Source organism: Rana temporaria, chromosome 11, assembly GCF_905171775.1.
Source record: "Rana temporaria chromosome 11, aRanTem1.1, whole genome shotgun sequence".
NCBI classification, from domain to species: domain Eukaryota; kingdom Metazoa; phylum Chordata; class Amphibia; order Anura; family Ranidae; genus Rana; species Rana temporaria.
Window position 1 is genome coordinate 100340915 of NC_053499.1, and position 24822 is coordinate 100365736.

A 24822-nucleotide genomic window follows, 5' to 3' on the forward strand; every position below is an offset into this window, starting at 1 on the left:
ACATAAATGGTTCGCTCAGATTGACGCACAGTTTAGAGATCTGATCTGGGGGGGAAAGGTAGCACGTATAAAACTTACTACATTACAGTTAGCCAAGGACCAAGGCGGCCTGGCCGTCCCTCATGCCCGCTACTATTTCATAGCATCTCAAATTCAACATTTGGGACAGTGGGGGGAGGTAGACCCAGGAGACCCTGTACGTGCCCCGCTGATTCCTTCAGAATCAATGCTCCCAGCGGTTTCCCACTTGGAGGCAGGATTCACACATTTAGATCAGACTCTGCCCACGGTTGTGTTACTTAATACCCTATGGAAATACATTCGATCTAGTCTAAGTGTTAAGGGGGTATGCTTATACACCCCAATCTGGAAAAACTCCTACTTCAGGGAAATTTTCAAACTAGAGGGCTTTGGGACCTGGGCCAATATAGGAATCCGGTATATTGCACAATTGTTTGTGGGCCAGACCCTCAAATCCTTTAATAATTTACGGGAAGAGTTTGGGCTAGATAGAACACAGTTCTATAGGTACCTCCAATTAAGGCATGCTATTCAGAGGGAAGTCAGACTTTCTCCCATGTCACTAGTACAACACCCTCTACATAATGATGTACTTTTTAACAAGGACAAGAAAGGCATGATATCCCAAGTTTATTCCAGGTTGCTGAATGCTACCCACGACGCGTCTACGCTACCATGTAAAAGGGGGTGGGTCACCGACCTGGGCCCCATTGATGGAGACACTTGGGAGTTGTGTTTGACCTCGGCTCCGTTGGTCTCGGTGTCTGCACAACATAGACTATCACACTTATTCTTGCTACACAGAGTATACAGAACCCCTGCTCGCCTACACAAATGGGGCGTACGGGATTCTCCCATATGCCCCAAGTGCAATGCACAGGAAGGGGATTTGTTACATATGCTATGGAAGTGTCCCAAGCTTTTCAGGTACTGGCGGTATGTTATTGACACTATATCTCAGGCGTATGGCTTTTCGTTGCCTCATGACCCAGTGATCTGCTTACTGGGCGCCCTTGAGGTACCATCACTTTCCCCTAACGGACACACTGCGGTATTGCGGTTGCTTTATGCGGCACGAAAGGCCATAGCTCGACATTGGATCACCCCCAGGGTACCATCGGAGGGACAATGGGTTAAGACGGTAAATAGCTCTCTGATAAGAGAAAAGATCACATACCAGCATAGAAATGCCCTTAAAATTTTTTATTCAATGTGGCAACCCTGGTTGGATGTGCCGGGGCTGGGACCTAGCGAACTGATTATGGAGAGACTATTACAGGGCTAATTTGCTGTTAAACGGAAATGCGAAGAGAGTCTGATGTTGGGGTAGATGTGGACTTATTTAAAGACGACAATATGACTGGTGTGGAGAGGCAGAGAACGCTTAAGGTGAAAGTTCACATGTTTATATGTTAAGCGCAAAGAAATCTTTTAGTTTTATATTTATTTTTCTTTTTATGTTTGTTATATACTCCTGTTGTAAAGGATACATGGGTTGTTAATAAGAAACTTGTTCCAAGGATACAGGCCCGTAATAGATATAATATGTATTGTTCGATCCCATTGGAGAGAGAGAGGATCGGTTAAAAATCAATGACCATCATATTGTATAGTGATTATATTCGTTTCTCTCTGTATCCTCGCGAATATATCTTCACAATTTTTGTATACATCCTAACTGTACTGTATGACTTTATTGTATCAATAAAACCAACTTTTGATTAAAAAAAAAAAAAAAAACAGGAGGATGCGCTAAGCTGAGAAAGCCTGACATCATTTGGAAACCAGGAAGTAACTGGAAAAATGTAAAAAAATAAAAAGGTTAAAAGTAAATATAATAATATACCTTCCTATCCATTTACTAATGCTAGTAGCGTAAGGATTGAGAATAAGTAATGTTGATTGAGAAGTTCCACTTTAGCTCACATTGATAAAACTTTTGACACTAGCTGTCACACTCATGAAAATGTAACCTTTTTAAAAAACATATGAAGCAGACAAGGGCAAACACACAAGAGAAACTTTGCTGCCTGGTATGATTTAGCAGCTGGAGTTACTATCACTCTTGCTGGATACATAGTGACAATTGACTACCACCGCAAATAAAAGACAATTAAAAACCTCTAGTGAAAACCAAGCAACACAGCTGTAAAAATTATTATAAACATATTCAATATGCCAAGTAGCAAAGCGGTAAGTAAAAAAGTGCAGTAGTCATAGCAACAAGTCAGTATCCATTATATTGGTGTGGCACCTGCAAAATGGTTGCTAGGCTTACTGTCTTTTGAACTTGCTGCATTCTTCATTCAATGTTTATTAAATAAACAATGTTTATAGTTGGTTAATATTCCTTCAAATTACACTTGACAAAAAATGCCTGCCAGTCATGAATACATACATAATAATTGTGTTAAATTTGGAAAATGAAATATTATATGCCAAGTACTATACATTCTTATAAACATGGAAATGTTAATTGTGATTCCATAAACTGTACAAGAATAATGTTTAGTCTTAACTAGAAATCGTGACCAGATATGGCAAAATCTTGTGACCTGCACAACCTCTACACCTGCATTTTTATGTTTGCGTAAATTATGATTGCTTACAAAAATATCTCACAACCACAGAGAGACAGAGGACATGATAAATATATAATATTCAATAGGTGACTTCACAAAACATATGTACCTAGACAAAAATATTGAATTGCAACATTGGGCATAGGAATGTATTTTGATGTGCAACCTTTTGGTGTTTTAGCTTGATCTTTTTCAGTCATCCACCTTATTCCTACAGCCTCCATATGTTTTTCTCGCCTGCAGTCTTTTCCTTTTCTCGCTCGCTCTTTCTTTTTTATTTTTATTTTTATATCATTCTGTATTGTTTTTCCTCCCAAAGCATCTGTGTCTCTTGGTTTTTCTTTCTCCTATGTCTGTTTCTCCCTGTTTGTCTGTGTCTCCCCTCCCCCTTCTCTATTCTCCCTTTTCCTTATGTTTCTCCCTCTCCCTGCCTCTACCAGTGCTGCCTCCCCCTATAAACTGCACCAAAGGCTGTCAAACATCACAGCTGCAACATTTCCATGCCCTGGTGTCACAGCCAGTGTAATAAATAAACCAATTATCTCTCTTTTTTTAAATATAAATAATTACCTACTGGCATTTTTACAGAACAATGAGTAGAGTTAAAATTGGACTTATTTGCTTAATACTCTATATTCATGTCAATTATAAGCATAATTGAACACAACTCTTGGCACTGTCTCTGACTGCTAGGAGGTTCCATGGTGCACATAGCATTGCAAATAAAAAAAACATTCATTTTTCTATTGCCATATAGAACAGAAAAAAGCATGGCTTAAACATAAAAACTGATTGTGCTTTGCCTTTCTGCACTGTCCTTATATTAAGAGCACATACAATAAACCATATTCAACAGCTTGTGTCTTATCAAAAATAAACAGCAACATTATATTAAATCTTTTCATGCATTTCATTACATGAAATTAATCCAGAATATTTTCTCTGTTTATCTAATTTATATAATAATATTTTAATATACTACAGTTGCATTAATACATTTCCAAATGTATTAATCTGCATGGTGTGCTATAGGGTACAGCAAACAATAGGAAGACTACATAAAAACAATATTACAAGGAAATATGAACAGTTCATATTCCTTTTCAATCATAAGTAAACCATAAATATGTAGCAGATAAGTAGATCAGTTGGTAGTAAGGAAACTGGACAACTTCACCTTACAAACTGCCATAAAATCTCCAGTAACATAATGACCTGGCCACACATAAATAGCTGGTGTGTGTATGTATATGTATATATATATATATATATATATATATATATATATATATATATATGTGTGTGTGTGTGTGTGTGTGTGTGTGTGTGTGTGTGTGTGTGTGTGTGTGTGTGTGTGTGTGTGTGTGTGTATATATATATATATATATATATATATATATATATATATATATATATATATATATATATATAATCCTACTTATAGTCTAAGAAAAATACTATTAGGATCAAACTTAAATACAAATACATGCGCACATATGTATGCATGCATAGTTGTGTCAGTGGGCTCATCTAGCTTATCTACTTTGGTTAAGTTATGTTAAAAGAAATGTGTGACCCCTGATATAAAGGATTCATTTTAAAAGGACTACTTGTCACACATTATTTTATCTTTATTTATTCTTATAACTAACTACTTTAATGTAACTTGATGTTCTATTACTTCCACTACATGGTGAACAAGATTAATAGATGAGAATTTTTTTTGCAAATATATAGTAATGTAGCTATTCTAAATATTACTACATCTACCTACAATATTATATTACTACAAGCTATCATGCAAGTAAGCCCTAAACAGCTCAATTTAAAACAGACTGCAGAAATCCAAGCAAAGTCTAGATGGGTATAATTCCACATTATCCTTCACAACAAGACAATAGGTATCAATTAGAATATTTCGAGTTTAATGCAGCAGTCTTCATTACCTAGTAGAACTGTGCAGTGCTCTCACAAATTAGCATAACACCTTAATCGATGTAAGCAAAGATGGCTTCAAAAACACATACATATTGCTGACTTTGCCAGTATTTTCCTGTTCACAATGATCTAATTCTTAAACACTTACTTTTAAGGTTCTTGAAATTAAAAATGTCATAACCTTATTTTAAAATAGGGGAAAACACTTACAATATACACAATCTGTTTAGATTTGCTTTATTACCTGCAGCTTTTATTAGAATTCAGCTAAATTATCTCATTTGTGCACCTTTGGGAGTCTGTTAGCTCCTATGCATATACGGTATATCTATTTGAACAAAATAAATAAATGTATTTTTCATACAGAATCCCAGAATTGCTCAAGGACTGGTTAGGCATTTGGCCTAGTAATTGACAATGCAGACAATTTTTCACTCGCAGCTCTTCAGCCTTTTTTCTAGAACCACTCAGGCAATATAATTTGCATGCATGCCTATTTACAGTAAAACAATAAATAACAATGAAAAAACATCCTTAATCATGGCACTGTGAAATAAGGTAAAATACCTATTTTCCATTCTACAACAATCCTTGATTATCTACGCCATTTCTTATTAAATGTACCTGATTCAAATAAGGATTGCAGTCTGAAGGGGTGGAATCCTTTAGATGTATGTGCAGGCCTATGTATTGCTCAGAAAAGGCGACACTGCTGCCTCCCTGTATCACAGCAATGGAGAATATGCCAGCATCAGTACCAGGACAGACCACACCCACTGAAGCTCTTACTCACGCCTTGTACCTCTGATTGGATGGAGGGAAAAGGCTGGTACTTCTTTAGCAGACCAGAGACAGAGGCAACTGAGAGGAGGACAAAAGGGAGGGATTGAGAAAGGAAGAAAGGAGGAGAAGATATAAAGATAATACTGGGGATATGGATAGAACAGTATAAATATATAAAGAGTAGGTAAAAAAGATCATGAACGCACCACACACATACTCTCTCTCTCACTACTATGCTCTTGACGAATTTCCTACCACAGCATCTATCCCTCTGTATCTGTCCTTCACATTTTCTCCTTCCTGTTTATTTCATTCATTCCCTCTCCTTCACTGCATCTGTTGCGTGTTCTCTTTGCCTCGGCCACTCACTTTCCCCAAACACTTAGCAATCTGTTCTTTCCTCACAGAATGCCTCTCATTGTTGCTCTCACATTTACACAGTACATTGACATCTCACACTGTCACCAAGGCAGCCGGGTGCCCTGTATCCTTAGAGACCCTGTAACCTGTCCCATGATACATGCAGACACCTGCCACTAATATTGTAATGTCTAGTATAGACTGTGCAAGATGAAAATGAGGTAGGCTCTGCTAGAAAGGGGATATGTTATATGAAAGAATACAATAGCTGTGTGATAGAAAGATTCTACTTTGTTTGTAATAATATATACATAGAAATTAGCACAAGAGTAGAGAAAAGAAAGAAAATTGGAGTGCAAGGCAAATAATACAATGAGGAAAAGCCATTCAGTGTCCCAAGCCATCGGATGCACAGACAAGGCATAGTGAAAATGAAATATTGATCATTAAATGACAATAATCCCTTATCACTGTTAAACAGTAACAGGCTCACTGACAACAGAGATTTTTCTCAGCTTGAAAATGTGGGAGTAGTATTGTCCACCACTATGTGCATCTATTGCAGGTGTGAAGGAGAGAGGTACTTGCACAGGGAGGCAGAGAAAGTGTAGAAATGGGAGGTAGGAGGCCTGTCAGCTGCTGAGCATGATAAGACTCATAGAATCAGAGTATTGATCCATGAGGGAACATCTGTCATGGACAGAAAATAAGGGAGGGGAGAATGAGGGAATGAAATTAGGAAGAGAAAATGAGAAACAAATAGCACACAGAAAGGTACACATAGCAGGACAAATAAGGGTTAGAGAGGAAAAACAAATTGGTTCACCAAGTGTACCACCCCATGTGTAAAAATGTGCAACCAAAAAAGTATGGAATAACATTCCCATATAATGCAGAGTTTCCAACATTTGATTATAATTGGAAGGCATACTATGATTGATCAAAGAGAAAAATTTAAAGCATGTTGCCCAGTAGACTGGCTATGGCCAAAGTGATTGTGGACAATGAAGTGGGTATGGTTTTACAGCTTTGCAGCTTGTCCAGATGCCGAGACGGTAGCATACACTGGCTACTGCTCTGCTGTATAATGCTAAATTCAGGATCACATTCAGTGAAAACAGGCAAATTTAAAACCCTCCTTTTCCCCAACAGCAATTTTAAAATCTCTTCACAGGTGCTCAATGGGATTTAGATCTGGACTCATTGCTGGCCACTTAAGAACTCTCCAGGGCTGACACCCGCAATCATATAGGGACCAATGTATGTCCCATTTTCATCCGCAAACGGATGGATGAAAATGCGGACATACGATCCGCACATGTGAAAGGCCCCTAAGTGAACTTCTCTTCTTTTTATCTGCTTTCAGGTGTGATTTTTATATTGCCCACACCTGTTACTTGCCCCAGGTGAGTTTAAAGGAGCATCACATGCTTGAAACAATCTTATTTATCCACAATTTTGAAAGGGTGCCAAGAATTTTGACCAGCCCATTTTTGGAGTTTTGTGTGACATTATGTCCAATTTGCTTTTTTTCCTCCCTTTTTTTGATTTATTCCAATACACACAAAGGGAATAAACATGTGTATAGCAAAACATGTGTTACTGCAATACTTTTCTGTGAAAAATACTAGATGTTGTATGTATGTATATATATATATATATATATAGTATACAGTTTAGCTAGATCTCACTGCAGAGCTTTCCTGGTGTACTGTTCCTAATATACTACAGGCAGGCAGTTGATTCAGTTAGCTGCAGTATATTCAGTATACTGTATCCTGTGCAGCTAGATCTCACTGCAGACCTTTCCTGTTGTTCTGTTCCTAATATACTACAGGCAGCATTCAGTTAGATGCAGTATATTCAGTATACTGTATCCTGTGCAGCTAGATCTCACTGCAGACCTTTCCTGTTTTATTCCTGTAACGGGAGGGCCCGTGGAATCCAGAAGTGCTTAGAAAGTTTGAGATACTCCTGTTTCTGCTTCACCAATGCCTCTTATGTGTAGATCACCCTGTGTCTCTAATAGGGGCACAGGGTGAATGACAACCCCACTATGGTCTGTGCTAGTCACATTTAATGCGGTATAGATATTGTATATATTGTATATATATTGTGTGTTGGCTGATGTGTACTATAAAAGCTTGCTGTGGTTGAGACCTAGCTGCACAGGATACAGTATACTGAATATACTGCATCTAACTGAATGCTGCCTGTAAAAAAGAGAGCAGGGGTGTACATATTGGTGCGGATACCCACTAGCGGTCACGTTTCGTAGGGCATCAACCACATTTACTCTTCGTACACCAGCAGAATTACCAGAGCTTTTTGTATACTTAGAAGTGACTCCTTTTCAGACTCCAAATTGGCTATCACCTCTTGTTATTACAGGGAATAGCTGGAGACCTTTGAGTATTCAAGGACAGAGAAGGAATGTTCAAACAATGCAACAGCAACAACCTAAAAGGCTCTTGCAGGGAAGAGATGAGGAACTAAGACAGGAATCCGAGCCACCTTCTGCAAATTAGCCAGTGTGAACAACAGAGACCCAGTGTGTCCTTTATAAATATGGGTCTTGGAAAGCTTAAGCCTACGAGTTGGTCCTCATAAAAAGAGAAAGAAGAGTTAAAGAGGGGGAGGGAAAAACTCCCTTTAAAGGAGAAAAGGGGGAAGAGAAAGGAAGGGGGGAAAAAAAGGGGGGAACAGAGGGGAAACATTCCTTTTCTTCTTTTGTTGTTATGTTGTCCTATATTCTATATTGTTTTTCATGAGATGATGCCACATTCGGTGTAGACTGCCCCTTTCTCCAGGGGAGGAATTTTGTGTTTTCGTGAGGTTTTTTTTTTTTTTTTTTTACAGGCAGCATTCAGTTAGATGCAGTATATTCAGTATACTTAAAAAAAAAAAAAACAGGAAAATACCGCGCTAGGAAAAGTAATAAATTAACATAAGCTGCAACAACTAAGTGTTATACACACAAAAATAGTACAAAGAAAAAAGATGAAGTTGCGCTGTGAATTATAACAAAACTAAACTAACACAGTGAATATATAGGGACCATATGTGAATAAAGTAGAGCCTTATTGCAAAGGCTGCTAAAAATATTGTCCAAATTAAGTGAATCAAAAAAAGTAAAAATCAAGTTGTGAAACAAAGTTCAATGTGGAACACAGTTCAAAACAGAAATATGGAAGCCAAAAATAGCTTAAGGTTATTGTGGCACAAAGTAGTGAAGGCCCAGATCTTGCATGATAAGTGATGAAACAATCCTGATGATAAGAAGTCCAATGTATAAATAAAGCTGAATAACCACCACCACAGAAACACCTAAAAAATGGAGGCTTACCAGACGGCAAGCATAACTCGCTTGCGGCTGTAAACCCCAGCCCGGGCCTTTACGTGATCAACACCAGATGCGGATGGATGAGGAGCCCTCCAGGAAGATCAGCAACAAATTATATGTATCCAGAAATAAAACTCATATGGTGAAGTATGACAGAACAGCACATGTAAATAAAATGATTGTGACTGAATAAACCACCATCACCAGATCACCTTATAAATTGGAGGCTTACCAGAAGAAACATTAAAAACAGCGTATGGCTATAAACCCTAGCCAGGGCCTTGATGGATCTCAGCTGTTGACTAAGGTGTCCTATAGATCCTCCAGATTTCCCATGAACGGCAATTACCAAAAAATAAATAATAGAGCCCACATGGTGAAGTATGTAGAAAAAATCCTCCCGAGTTTAATAAAAGTCACACTTACAAGAATGCAGTAGATTAAAAGCACAGAGAAAAAAGCCAGCCGGCTTACTCAAACGCCCGTTCCACTCGGATCGTCACGTCATGCGTCAGCACGTCACCCGACGTACGTTTCGTCATAAAATTGACATCATCTGGGGCCCCAGATACTTCACCATGTGGGCTCTATTATTTATTTTTTGGTAATTGCCGTTCATGGAAAATCTGGAGGATCTATAGGACACCTTAGTCAACAGCTGAGATCCATCAAGGCCCTGGCTAGGGTTTATAGCCATACGCTGTTTTTAATGTTTCTTCTGGTAAGCCTCCAATTTATAAGGTGATCTGGTGATGGTGGTTTATTCAGTCACAATCATTTTATTTACATGTGCTGTTCTGTCATACTTCACCATATGAGTTTTATTTCTGGATACATATAATTTGTCGCTGATCTTCCTGGAGGGCTCCTCATCCATCCGCATCTGGTGTTGACCACGTAAAGGCCCGGGCTGGGGTTTACAGCAGCAAGCGAGTTATGCTTGCCATCTGGTAAGCCTCCATTTTTTAGGTGTTTCTGTGGTGCTGGTTATTCAGCTTTATTTATACATTGGACTTCTTATCATCAGGATTGTTTCATCACTTATCATGCAAGATTTGGGCCTTCACTACTTTGTGCCACAATAACCTTAAGCTAATTTTGGCTTCCATATTTCTGTTTTGAACTGTGTTCCACATTGAACTTTGTTTCACAACTTGATTTTTACTTTTTTTGATTCACTTACTTTGGACAATATTTTTAGCAGCCTTTGCAATAAGGGCTACTTTATTCACATATGGTCCCTATATATTCACTGTGTTAGTTTAGTTTTGTTATAATTCACAGCGCAACTTCATATTCAGTATACTGTATCCTGTGAAGCTAGATCTCACTGCAGACCTTTCCTGTTTTGTTCCTGTAACGGGAGGGCCCGTGGAATCCAGAAGTGCTTAGAAAGTTTGAGATACTCCTGTTTCTGCTTCACCGATGCCTCTTATGTGTAGATCACCCTGTGTCTCTAATAGGGGCACAGGGTGAATGACAACCCCACTATGGTCTGTGCTAGTCACATTTAATGCGGTATAGATATTGTATATATTGTATATATATATTGTGTGTTGGCTGATACTAAAAAAGCTTGCTGTGGTTAATGTTGTCTGATACTGTGATGTAAATTAACCTTAGTATGGCTCCTAAGAACCTTTCATTGCGTTATGCTAATTGACACTGTATTGTGTGAAAGTTCTATTGATGATAGATGTGTGTTGTGAGTTAGCACAGTCTAAAGGTCATATCTCAGAGTCACCTTGTCTGGGTAAATGATTAGTTAATTAGCTCATGTAGATTATGTCAGAGCTGGTGCCAAAAAAGTCTGACTAAAAGATGTGTATTGAGGGGGGCTCGTTAGGAACCATTGTATAATGTTGTGGGTGGAGTGTGTCATTGTCCATTTGATTACTGCAGTATTCTTTTTGGTGTATATAAGAGCCTGCCTTTCTCAAGATTGTCTATTCATTTGAACCAGAGAACAGAAATGTGTGTCTCGTTTCTGGGGGAAATCCGTATTTGTCGTGTTTTCTGGATTGTGGAGTGTCTTGGGTTCGGAATGGAATATCGTAAATGGCGTTAACCCCTGTCCCATTTGGGGTTCCGTTACAATTGTTGGCAAGCAGTGGGATAATTCCATCGCCAGAAGAATAGCTACAAGAGGACACGGGACAATGGAGACACAGTATGAACGGTTAAAGGTCTCTTCCCTCAAGGACTTACTGGAGAACCGGGGCAGACAACCATAAGAAAAGAGACATTATTGCAGAACTTGTCGAAATGGATAGAGCTGAAAGGCCCAGCATAACAGACAGGACACCCGAGGAGGCAAGTTTTGATCGGACTGTTAAACTAAGACTGGCACAGCTGACACACCCAGGGAGGGTGTGGCCTGGACATGGTGGAGTAGGAGACATGATGTGTTAGAACTCCCGGAATCTCCGTGCTAACCCCGACGTGCAGCAGCAGAGAAACAGCCCATACCACGCCATGAATAGAGACCGTAGATGTAAAGCTGGACCTACAATAAAGAAAACTACAGGAACCATCGTACAGGGAGATATCCAGCGCTTCCTTACCGTACTGCCCTCTTCACTCTCTCGGAGATCCTCGTGTGTGGCGGAGGTATGACGCGGCAAGACCCGGGTCACGTGATTCCAGTAAGGTCGGACTCCCCCGGAGCTCTTCCGGGTTGAACAGTGAGAGGAAGCCGGAGCTATACTCCCAGACTGAAGGACGAGCGGGCCCGGGTCCTGTGGAAACGGATGGTAGCTGAGGTATGGACACCGCGGACATCAAAGCCCTGTTGTAGGCACTTACTACACGACAGGACCTAGCAGCCCTACCCACTCGCCAGGACATTGAGGTGCTAATTTTGCGGGTGGAAGAAGCGCCAAGACCTGCAAATGGTAAGGCCTGATATGACTGCATTAACAGAGAGGGTGACTGTGGGAGAGGGCTCCATAATATCTTTAGAACCGCGCATGGGAGACTTTGAAAAAATGCAGACCCAACAAGCAGAGATAATAACTGACCTACAATTACAAATAGAAGTCCTCGAAGATAGAATTCGCAGGAATAATCTGCGACTCCGGGGGATCCCGGGAAGCAACTGTTACAGAGGACCTGGATAGTAAAATGAAAGCGGTGTTTCAGGTCATTTTAAAATCGCCTCATATTGCGCTTGAAATAGAAAGGGTCCATAGAGCCATCGGCCCTAAATCTCAAAATCCTGAGAGACCAAGGGATATCATATGTTGCTTACATCGATATCAGCAAAAATAACTGATTCTTAAGGCCGCATGGAATATGGGGGATATTACATATGAAGGAACTCACATAAAAGTCTTGCCAGATCTGTCACAAGCTACACTTCAACGCAGGGCCTGCCTGCGACCTATTTTGGATTTGGCCAGAGAGCAGGGGTGTACATATAGGTGGGGATACCCACTAGCGGTCACGTTTCGTAGGGCATCAACTACATTTACTCTTCGTACACCAGCAGAATTACCAGAGCTTTTTGTATACTTAGAAGTGACTCCTATCCAGACTCCAAATTGGCTATCACCTCTTATTATTACGGGGAATCACTGGAGACCTTTGAGTATTCAAGGACAGAGAAGGAATGTTCAAACAATGCAACAGCAACAACCTAGAAGGCTCTCGCAGGGAAGAGATGAGGAACTAAGAAAGGAATCCGAGCCACCTTCTGAAAATTAGCCTGTTTCCCCAACAGCAGATATCCCCACCGGGAGTAGAGGAAGCAATTCTCCCTCCCCAGCAATTGGACACTACCCCAATGTTCATCCCCTAGCAGAACCGCTGGCTGTAGGGCAGAGTACCACCGTAATCTGCCCCGCATCAGAAAAAGAGTTGGATCCGGAGAGTCTGAGAGATGACCTGCGTGAGCTGTTTCCCCAACAGCAGATATCCCCACCAGGAGTAGAGGAAGCAATTCTCCCTCCCCAGTACTTGGACACTATCCCAGTGTTTATCCCCCCGGCAGAAGCGCTGGCTACAGGACAGAGCGCTGATGGTCTCTGCCCAGCATCAGAACAAGAGATGAAGAATCCGGGAGATAGTCCATGCAAGATAACTTCTCAGCGGCTGGTAACTACACCAGGAGAAAAGCAAGTACCTTTTCCTCCCCAAATGCATAGCCCTACCAGCCTATGTTCCCTACCAGCTGAAGCGCTGGCATCAGGGCAGAGGATTATTCAGCTCCCCCCAATATCTGCAACCCAGCCCGGATCAGAGGAGTGCAGACAGCTGTTCCCACTCTGCAGCGGCTGTTTTTATTCCCGGAGACCGTATGTACGGTTTTGTTCCCCAGCGCCAAAGTTGTACTTTTACTTTTCCTGTTTGCCTGGGGTAGAAGTTTGTGACTAACACAGGTCCAGTTGAGGGTCAGGAACCTGGTTAGTCTGTTTTTAAAAGGGGAGAAATGTGACAGAACCCACTGTCACTGTGTGTTTTGGAAGGGACTGGGGGCAGGCCCCCTACCGACAGACTATGGGCCAGAAAAGATACTGGGGACCCGGGACATGCTGGCACTGAGACAGGAGGGGTTACCCCGGCAGACAGACCTGGAACCTTAAGACTACTTTTCCAACATCCTCGAGTTGACCCGTTCGGGGTCCCACTGTGGCTGTTGGACTGTTTCCCAGGGGAAGTATTGTCATGGACCTTGGAATGCGGAAGTGTTCCTCCTTGAAATCTGTTACACAGTGGGGGGTCTTCTGCTCTGTCTTAAGGCTCCAGACGGCTCCATTGTTCTGTGTCTGGCTATTGTGTACATTGATTGCCCCCTGGGGCTTCTGTCTCATTACACATAGCAGACTTCTATTCAAGCTATCGGACCAATCCCTGCTGACTCATTTTCAAGTCCTCATTTGCATGGCTAAGAGGACCTGAAGGAGGACTACATGTACTTTACAATTGACCAATAGGAAAGCGGTTGTTGGGGGCGGGATGTTCCAAATTCTGTATAAAAGTGGGTTGTGTGCTTCCAATAAAAGTCTTCCTGTTTGAACTTACATACAGCCTGCCTGGTGTTTGTTCTAATGCAGTGGTTCTCAACCTTCTTGTGCCATGACCCCTTGATAAAATTACCCAAGTTGTGGGGACCCCCAACAGTAAGGCCCCATACACACGATAGAATCCATCCGCTGAAAAATCCCAGCGAATGGGTTTCAGCGGATAGATTCTATGGTGTGTACAATCCAGCGGATCGGTTTCCGCGGATTTTTCTCCCATGCGATGGATTTCCAGCAGATAAATATTTGAAGACATGTCTTCAAATCTATCCGCTGGAATCCATCCCAACGGATTGATCCGCTGGTCTGTACAGACTCACCGGATCAATCCGTCCAAAGGGATCCCCTGCATGCGTCGCAATGATTCGACGCATGCGTGGAATTCCTTATATGACTGCGTCGCACACGTCGCTGCGATGATGATCATCATCGCGGCGACGGCGCGACACGTCATCGCCAGAGGATTTCGGCGCGGATTTCGATTCGATGGTGAGTACACTCCATCGCATCAAAATCCGCGCAAATCCTCGAGAGGATTTATCCGTGGAAACGGTCCGCTGGACCGTATCCGCGGATAAATCCTCCCGTGTGTACGGGGCCTAAGATTATTTTCGTAGCGTAGGTTGTCAGCACCTAAGGCAAGACAAGTAATTTGCGCCCACGGACATTTAGCGCTCCCTGAGTCCCTTCCACTTGTACAGTATTAAAATCCCTTATGGTACATTTTGGGATGTAGAACTCTTTCCCTTTGATCTTTTTCTCTAGCCATTTTTCTTGTTCTTTCTCTTTTTTTTTTTCTTTGTTCCTCCCCCTCTTTTCCTCTCCCTTAAATGTATTCTCTATTTTTATTTCTTCTCTTACTCCTTGGTGGGGAGGTGGGTGGAATGGGATGAGTGGCAGTGCTGGAGGGAGTTCTGATCAGCCAACTTGGATGCTCTTGATCAAGGTCATCTGCTGATCTGAGAACTGTAGTGGAGATTTAATGGCAACTATAATCACAGGTAGTGTTACTCAGTCTCCGACTTTGTGGTGTTTCGTAGCAGTGACACCTATGCCGAAATCAGGAGATGGGGTCTTCTCCAGCCCCTCCCACTTCAAATTCCTCACCAGTCAGCTGACCTCTAGTCTCTGCCCCCCAGCCATGCAGTGAACTGAATGGGCGGCTGCAAAGAGGCTTAGTTGAGGGCCGTGGGTTCCAGGAACAGCCCAGGTGGGTGGCTGCAAAAAGGTTGGAAGAGCAGTGCGGGCTTCAGGAACAGCCCAGGATTCCGTGACCCCTGGCAAATCATCATTCGACCCCCCGAGGGGTCCCGACCCCCAGGTTGAGAACCACTGTTCTAATGGATTCGGAATGGCACATAGCTGTAGTTCGGATCCCGGAGCCTTGGATGACCGAACCATCAGACGTTGCGATCTGCAAGCTGACTCAATAGTAGCAGAGGAGTGTCGGGGGAGCGGAAGCGAGCGAGCAAGGGTCTCGTTACAAACAGAGACCCAGTTTGTCCTTTATAAATATGGGTCTTGGAAAGCTTAAGCCTACGAGTTGGTCCTCATAAAAAGAGAAAGAAGAGTTAGAGGGGGAGGGAAAAACTCCCTTTAAAGGAGAAAAGGGGGAAGGGAAAGGAAGGGGAAAAAAAGGGGGGAACAGAAGGGAAACATTCCTTTTTTTCTTTTGTTGTTATGTTGTCCTATATTCTATATTGTTTTTCATGAGATGATACACATTCGGTGTAGACTGCCCCTTTCTCCAGGGGAGGAATTTTGTGTTTTGAGGAGTTTTTTTCCCCAGGTATTTAACTATTTACCTTCATGTTATATGCAGTGAAATGAGTAATGTATAAGGGTGGGGGGTATATATATATATATATATCAATATATAATTATTGAGGTTAAAATTTATTTTCTCAGGGGGACGTGGGGGGGAACGGGAGGAGGGAGAGAGGGAGGAAGAGAGGAGGGCGGAAGAGACCTCCCTTCCCTAATTAATTGGTTTTTTTTTTATATATATATGTGTGGGAGATCGACCTCTATTATATAAATAGGGGAGAGTGGGGGGAGGGGGTTGTGTGTTTTTTTTTCATGTGGGTTTTTTTTTGGGGGGGATGTTGTACTGAACACAATCACTTAATTACTTAATAGATGAATAATTCACATTACCACTAAGGGATTATATCACGTATTAGATTAGAGATTATCTCTCTCATTTACGAGTCATTGAGTTAGTTTTTCTTTTTTCTCATTTTTTTTTTTTTTATAGAGCAAAGGTGCTCCTGAAGACCATGGCCCGGATTCAGAAAGAATTTACGTTGGCGTATCTATTGATACGCTGCGTAAATTCTAGGATGCACTGGCGTATCTTCTTTCTGTATTCAGAAAGCAAGATACGCCTAAATTTGGCTAAGATACGACTGACGTAAGTCTCTTACGCCGTCGTATCTTAGTTGCATATTTACGCTGGCCACTTGGTGGCGCTTCCGTAGATTTACATGTAGAATATGTAAATTAGGTAGATACGCCGATTCAGAAACGTACGTCCGCCTGGCGCATTTTTTTACGTCGTTTACGTAAGGCTTTTTCCGGCGTAAAGTTACCCCTGCTATATGAGGCGTAGCCAATGTTAAGTATGGACGTCGGGCCAGCGTCGAATTTTGCGTTGTTTACGTTGCTTGCGTAAGTCGTTCGTGAATAGGGCTTTGCATAACTTACGTTCACGTCAAAACCAATGAGGCTTTGCGCCGTAATTTGGAGAATGCGCACTGGGATACGTCCATGGACAGCACATGCGCCGTTAGTAAAAAACGTCATTTACGTGGGGTCACCATTCATTGACATACAACACGCCCACTGCCTGGATAATTTGTATTATGCGGGCTTACGCCGGACCACATACGCTACGCCGCCGTAACGTAGGGCGCAGGTTCTTTCTGAATACAGAACCTGCCTCACTAAGTTACGGTGGCGTAGCGTATCTGAGATACGATACGCCCGCACAAAGTTACGCCAGGCTTTCTGAATCCGGGCCCATATATTTATACACACCTTATGCACTTAGAGGCCCGGATTCACAAAGCACTTGCGCCGACGTATCTCCAGATACACCGCATAAGTGCAAATATGCGCCATCGTATCTTTGCGCTGGACCCACAAACTAAGTTACGCCTAAAAATAGGCTTCATCCCACCGACGTAACTTGACTACGCCGGCGTAGAGTGGGCGCAAATTTACGCTGGACACATCTGGCGCTCCCATTGATTTTGTATTTAAATATGCAAATGAGGGAGATACGGCGATTCACAAACGTACCTGCGCCAGAAGCAGGCTACGCGATGTGAGCGTAAGGCCGGGTACTAACGAGCAAACATGTACGATGAAACCGGTCCGTCGGACCGTTTTCACCGTACATGTCTGCCCGAGGGCTTCTGTACGATGGTTGTACTAACCATCGTACAGAAGTCCGCGCGTAAACAATATGCGGGGCGTGGCCGCGACGATGACGCGTCGATGACACGGCGACGTGGGCGGGCCTGCCATTTAAATGCTTCCACACATGCGTCGAACTCATTCGACGCATGCGAGGGACGGCGGGCGCTCGGACATGTACGGTAGGTCTGTACTGACGACCGTACATGTCCGAGCGGGCAGGATTCCAGCGGACGGTTTTAAAACACGTCCAGGAATATTTGTCTGCTGGGAAAAGGCCCGGCGGGCAAATGTTTGCTGGAAATCTGCCCGCTCGCGCCTACACACGACCAAACATGTATGCTGAAACTGGTCCGCGGACCAGTTTCAGCATACATGTTTGGTCGTGTGTACGGGGCCTTAGTTGTACGTCCGGCCTAAAGTTATTTCTCATAAAGCAGGTGTAACTCAGCAACAGACGTGCACAGGTCAGCTGGAGAGCAGCTGCAGCAGCAGCACCATTACGGACGAGCTGAGCAACCACACTTGCAGGACAAAACATCTGTATGCCAACATGCCAGGGGCAGCCATGGTCATAGCACTACTGCATCCACAGGCACGGAGGAGGGCACGGGAGAGGATATACCGAGCGCGCATGAACGTCTTTGGCATTGGGGAATCGGAGGTGTATCGCATCTTCAGATTCAGCCCTGATGCCATCCTGGAATTAGCCACAGCCCTGCATAATGAAATCACCAGCCAGACAGAACGCTCACATGCAGTGCAGCCACTGGTAAAGGTACTGGCAACAATCCATTTCCTCGCCAGTGGATCTTACCAACGTGCAAGTGGAGTTGTGCCTGGGATGTCACAATCCACCATGAGCAGATGCGTGCACCAGGTTGTCCCCGCAATCCTCACATGCATGCCCCACCACATGTTCAAACCCACCCATGAGCATCTGCGGCAGAAGGCAATGCAGGATTTCTACAGAATTGCCGGATTCCCACGCAACGTGGGGGCCATTGATTACACACATGTGGCACTACGGCCCCCCCGTGCCATAGAGCACATATACCGCAATCGGAAGCAGTGTCATTCCATCAATGTACAGGTGATAGCCGATGCCCAATGCCTCATATGGCACGTCCGTGCCAAACACCCCGTGGCCAGCCACGACAGCTACATATACCGTAAAAGCAACATCCCAACAGAATTTGAACAGAACGTGTACAGGGACAGCTGGCTGGTTGGTGAGTGACATGGGTGTCAGGCATGACTGTCCGACCCCATGATGCAAACATCACGAGGGGCACATGCACGACTAACATCCTCCTGTCTTTTCCCTTCCAGGTGACTCTGCATATGCACTTGGGCCCCATCTCCTGACTCCATACCGGAATCCCCAAACCAGAGGCGAGAGAAGATACAATGCTGCACACATACGTATCCGTGCAGTGGTGGAGTGCACATTTGGCATCCTGAAGTCCCGTTTCCGATGCCTGGATAAGTCCAGGGGGACCCTGTTGTATTCCCCAAACTTCGTGTGCCAGATCATCGGTGCATGTTGCGTGCTGCACAACTAAGCCATGAGAAAGGGCCTGGAGATTGACATATGTGATGACCTGACCCCCGAACCACACAGTCCCCCCCTGCCCGAGGTTTCCCCTGTCTGCTGAGGGAACAGCAGTCAGGAGTTGCCTCGTGGAACGCATCTTTGCACGTTAAACACACACATTCATCATGGCACACGGACAATGCACGCATGCACACCACTGTGGTCCCTAGCTCACACACACCACATCCACCTCACATTGGTTTAGCCCAAGTCCTACATGCAGGACTTGGGAGTAGCAATGCCACGCAAAGGCCCCAATAATGTTGCTGTCCATTCATACCACATTCACATGGTCGTGGGGATAACCTCTCCCTGACGACCCAAGGTGACATGCCTTGCTGGCAGGAATGTCACCCACACATTCACACACCAGTCACACTGTAGACTGCACTCCTGACCGTGTGCAGTGACTAAAAAATAAATAAAAGGGATCATGCCATTGTATGACATGGCATGCCCTTACAGGAGGACAGCACATCCATCTGTGCACGTCTCTCCAAAAATAAATAAAGCTCATAGTCTGAGCGGCATACATACTGAGGAGAGTCATTTTCCCTCTCGTGGGCCAGGCCTTGTGCCCAGGGTTCGGCTCCTCAAGAGTCGTGGCGATGACTGGGGTGGGGGGGTGGGGCATCAGGAGGAGGTGCATCCCCTGGGCTGTCGCTCCTGGCAGATGTTGCCTGCATGCCCTCCAACGCTACGGCAATGCGTGCTAGCACACTGTTGGACTCAGCCTGCATCCGCAGCTGCCTGGCGTTAGTCTGGCGCTGGAGGCGCCTGTTCTGCCGACCCTCCGCCTCTATGGCAGCAGTGTTGGCCTGTACGGCCACTCCCAGGCTCTTCACCTCCGCCACGAGGCCAGCTGCTGTGGCCTGCAGCTCCCCAATCGCCATGGTATGACGCTCCAGGCTGGCCTGCACATCCGAGCCATGGTCCCCAGATGGTGAGGGACACCCTTCCACCATGTGGTGCCGCATGGCTTCAAGGGTCTTGGTTTGGTCACCCAGACATGTTACCATGGCAGCGCAGTTTGCGCTCACTTCGTGCAGGCAGTCCGAGATCGAGGTGGTATGCTCAGCCTGCTGGGTGAGGCACTGTTGCATAGCGGCTGCGGTGCCCTGCACAGCCACTGTGCATTCAGCCTGGGTCTTTGAATAACAATGCAGGGGGCGCTAAATAAGAATAGATAAATAACTAACTAAAAATGCATAAACTTGTACACAATTTGTTAGAATTGCATATGTGCCAACAATACAGTGCAGTGGACAAAATATCACTTATCAGGTGAATTATGGGTGCCAAGTGAAATCAATGAAAAAATTCCATACATCAACCATACGCAGATATGGACACTTAATTTCATTCACTGATTAATTTCTATATGGACTTATTTGCATGTGATTTCTATATGGACCTATCTGCGTATGGTTTATGTATGGAATTTTTTCATTGATTTCACTTGCCACATAATTCACCTGATAAGTGATATTTTGGCCACTGCACTGTATTGTTGGCACATATGCAATTCTAACAAATTGTGTACAAGTTTATGCATTTTTAGTTAGTTAGTTATTTATCTATTCTTACTTAGCGCCCCCTGCATTGTTATTCACATTCTTGAGTTCAGTTCACTGGATTTTTTTGGGGAGCAGCTTTTTATTTAGTTAATGGTACTTTTAATTTAGCATTTGGCGCGAGATCCTTCCATCACACAGCCTGGGTCTTTGCTGAGGAGGCCAGGCTGTCAGCCACACGGTGCAGGTCACAGGCTAGATCACCCATGTGTGCTCCCTCTCCAGCCCTTCTTGGAGGGATACAGCTACACCCCTGGTCTTCCTCAAAGCCTTCCTGGGGGATGGAGAGGCTTGTGTCCGTCCGGACGGGGTAGCCCTGGAGGGGGTTCCCCCTCCACTGATGGGCGTGGAGGTCTCTGAGGGTCCGGGGAAAATGGAAGCCTCCTCAAAATAGAGGCATTCCTCGAGATCAAGATCCACGATAATGATCTCCTCCACAACTACCTCTAGAGCAGAGGTGTGGGCACTCCCCTCCACCGATCTTATGTGGCTTCCCAGGGGGTCAGGCTGAGGCTAAGGATGTTTCGGGGATGGCGTGGGTCAGACACCAGCAGCAGATGGCCCAGCTCCCTCCAGCACATCTGTGGATGACACAAAACATTTACATGTTGGTGGACCCAGACACTTGTCACATGTTCCCTTTCACCCCCTCACATGCTACACACCGAATAGGGGATAAAACACACTTACCTCTCCTCAAGTCCTGGTCACTGGAGTCAAAGCCCTCCATGCCCTCCACCTGCTCCCACTCCAGATAGCTGGCGATGACCTCCTCCTCCGGTGTCAACTTCAACTCCCGTGCCCCTGAGGTGCCTCCTCACCTTGGCCAGCTTCTCCCTGACCCGCCGTCTCATATAATTTTATTTTCTTGAATGTCGTCGGAGGTCCTGGTCTCATGCAAAGAGCATTGACCTCCAGGGTGATCTTCTGGTAGATCTCCTTCTTCCTTGCCTTGCTGGTCCTGGCACTCTGTGCGCCATGGAGGTAGGCATCATACTGGGCTATTGCTGAGGTCAGGATCACCCTCTCTTCTAATGAGAAATTTTTCTTCCTCCTCTCCCTGTCCACCTTAGCATCTGACATGGCTCTGCAAAAGTACTGTGCTCCAGGGGGAAGAAACGCAAGCTGGTGTACTTTTGCGCCGGACGGGTGTATGGCTGGGCGTATTTATTTATTTATTTATTTTTCAAAGTAATTTATTAGTAAGTTTTCAATCGCATTGGCAAAAACAAATACAATGAACAGAACAAGGCAGTGCAGCAAAGATATACAGCCATACTGGAATGCATCGAGAAATACCTGCAATAACAGTGTTAACATTTACATGAGATGTACATCTGGTTCGTAAGACAGCGAAATGCATTCTAAACTAGTAAAAGCGTCAAACCACGAGGCCCAACGAGCAGTAAACCTTGAGCAATGCGCTCTGGAGTAGCCAAGTTATCCCAGAGCGAGCTCGAGGCAGTGGAGAAATCAGAGGGGGATCCCATCTTTGCAGTCAAACCTAAGAACCTAGGGCATGTTCCCCGTACCCGCTCACCCCTCAAGGGATCACACTGTGAGTGAGACGAGGGACCCCATGTAGCGGTCAAGACCCAGAAAAAGCAAGGTTCCGCCAATCAGGCTCAACTGTGATCCCAGTGCGTCCCAGAGTACAGGCCTTGGAAGTGCAAGTCTCCTGCGCTACCGGGGAAATAGCACTGGCAGGGAAGAAGGGGGGGCAGGAGACACACACTAAAAAAAAAAAAAAAGGGGGGGGGGAAGGGCACAAGGGCGCAGGAGGTGGTGAGTCTAGTGGGCGCCAAGGTCGCCTCTGGGCTACCGGCTCACACCTCTGGTGTGTTGTGGGACTCCGTATCCTGGGAGTTCCTTGAGTCCCTGTAGTACATCCAGCAGGCCCAAGTAAACCTGAATTTGTCATGTGTATCTTTGGCCTGATGTATGATCCTTTCCATTTCTTCAATTTATGCAACCCGAGAATGCCAATCCTCTACCGAGGGTGGGGTAGTGGACTTCCATCTCAACGGGATGCACTGAGTGGCCGCATTAATGAGCTGCAGCATGAGGGACTTCCTGTATGCCCTCCTAGAGCCGGATGTGTGGTGGAGAAGGTACTGTGCGGGGGTAAAGTCGGGGGAGAAGGAGGTAATCTGGGTGATGAGGTCGTGTATCTGCTTCCAAAACAATTGTAGTATCGGGTCGCTCCAACAAACATGCAGGAAGGAGCCCACCTCCGCGTTGCACCTCCAACACATGGGCGGGACCCCCGGGAAGAGCTTATGGAGTCTGTCCGGCGTGTGACACCACTGTGAACAGATTTTGTACCTATTCTCCTGTGCCGAGACATTGACGGACCCCTTGTGGGTAAACTCCCAAATGCAGTCCCAATCCTCAGAGGACAGATCAAGTGACAGCACCGCATTCCATTTGCGATGGAGGGCCAAATTCGGGGCGACCTTAGCCAACAGGAGGGCGTACAGCGTAGAGACCAGGTGCAGTTGGGGGCTTGTCTCACTACAAATGAGTTCAAATGGGGTGAGGTCCCTGTGCCAGAGAGCTGGATTCGGAGTACTATGCAAGTAATGTCGAATATGCAGAAATTTAAAGAATGGGATGTGCCTGTCAGAGAATTTTTCCACCATTTCCGGATGGGAGAGAAGGACGCCGTCGGCGAAAAGTTTCTCAGCCCGAACCGTAGGCCCACAGGGGTTTGTTGACCCCGGTGCCGGGCCTATATCAGGGGGGAAGTCTGGGTTCTGTGTGACGGGCGTCATGGGTCCCGGGTAGGGGACTAGCGCCAAGGACTGACATGCCGTTTTGAATGCCGCCAGGGTGGGGCCAATCAGGGGGTGCTCCCTGCACGTTTTCGGGATCGCCGACGGGTTGATCCAGGGAAGGTGGGAGATAGGGAAGGGGAGATACGCATAATCCAATCTTTATGGAGGGCGTGGTTGTGCCAGTCCACGATGCGTGTCAGTTGGCTAGCCCTGTGGTACAAAGACAGCTTCGGCAGGCCTATGCCTCCTTTCAGTTTCGGAAGAATGAGCTTATCCCAGCCAATTCTGGGGGGGTGGCCTGCGCATAAAAAATGTCTGCAGATTCGTTTGAAGGATGCAAAAAAAGCGGGGGGTATGCCTACCGGGACCGCCTGTAGTACATACAGGATCCTGGGAAGTATGTTCATCTTTAAAATTGCCGCTCTGCCGAACCACGAAAAGTGGCCCCTCCCCCATCTGAGTAGATCATCTCCCATGGTCCGCAGGACCGGCAAATAGTTAAGAGAGTACAGCTTGCTCAAATCTGTCGGGAGTTTAATGCCTAGATAGGTTATGGCCGTACCCTCCCAACTGAAGGGAAAATTTTGTTGACAAAGGGAAACCACCGATCCGGGAAGGGAAACATTTAACGCCGTGGATTTACCGAAGTTTATTTGGAGGTTCGAAAGCTGGTGAAAGAGTTCAAAGTCTTTCAGGAGGTTGGGTATAGTGGTAATAGGGTTGGTTAAGAACAGCAGCAGGTCGTCCGCGTATGCAGCCAATTTACAACTTTTTTGCCCGATGGAAACTCCCGTTATGTTCTGGTTGTCATGCAGTCGATGCAATAGGGGCTCCAAAGTAAGGACAAAAAGTATGGGGGATAGGGGGCATCCCTGGCGAGTACCATTAGCCACGGAGAAGGCATCTGACAGTTGACCATTCACTCTGAGCCTTGCAGAGGGGGCGGAGTACAGGGCCATAATCAATTGAGTGAGGCGACTCGGGAGCCCCAACTTGTCCAGTGCCGCGGCCGAAAAGTACCACGCCACCCTGTCGAACGCCTTCTCCGCGTCCAGCGATAACAGGAAGCCCTCTGTGTTGGTCGACTTCAGCCAATGGTGAACGTTTATGGCTTTGATGGTGTTGTCCCTGGCCTCACGTCCAGGGACAAATCCCACCTGGTCAGTGGACACCATGTCCGGAAGGAAAGGGAGGGTGTGGCGTCCTTACCCGGTTTGGGAATAAGAGTAATATGGGCCTCCAGGATATCAGCGTGGGGGGAGGGCGCGTCCGGGAGCTCATTAAAGGCCCCCACCAGTTTTGGTAGGAATTTGGTTGCAAACGCCCTGTAGTAGCCGGTCTTCAGCCCATCCGGCCCCGGGCTTTTACCCGCCTTCAATTGCTTCAGGGCTGCAAGGGCCTCCTCG

At 45.1% G+C, this 24822-nt stretch overlaps 1 protein-coding gene across 11 annotated transcripts in view; it reads right to left on the reverse strand.

The window, feature by feature from the left end:
- Positions 1–5285, reverse strand: part of NRXN2 (neurexin 2) — a 2907124-nt gene extending 2901839 nt beyond the window's left edge. For 6 of the 11 annotated variants that reach the window (XM_040327827.1, XM_040327829.1, XM_040327824.1 and 3 more), the window contains exon 1: positions 5166–5283. The gene's annotated coding sequence lies outside the window, so the exon portion shown is untranslated. Of the gene's footprint in view, positions 1–5165 lie in introns of all 11 variants that reach the window. The other 5 variants (XM_040327841.1, XM_040327834.1, XM_040327835.1 and 2 more) reach the window with 1 other exon arrangement.
- Between the last annotated feature and the right edge of the window lie 19537 nt (positions 5286–24822).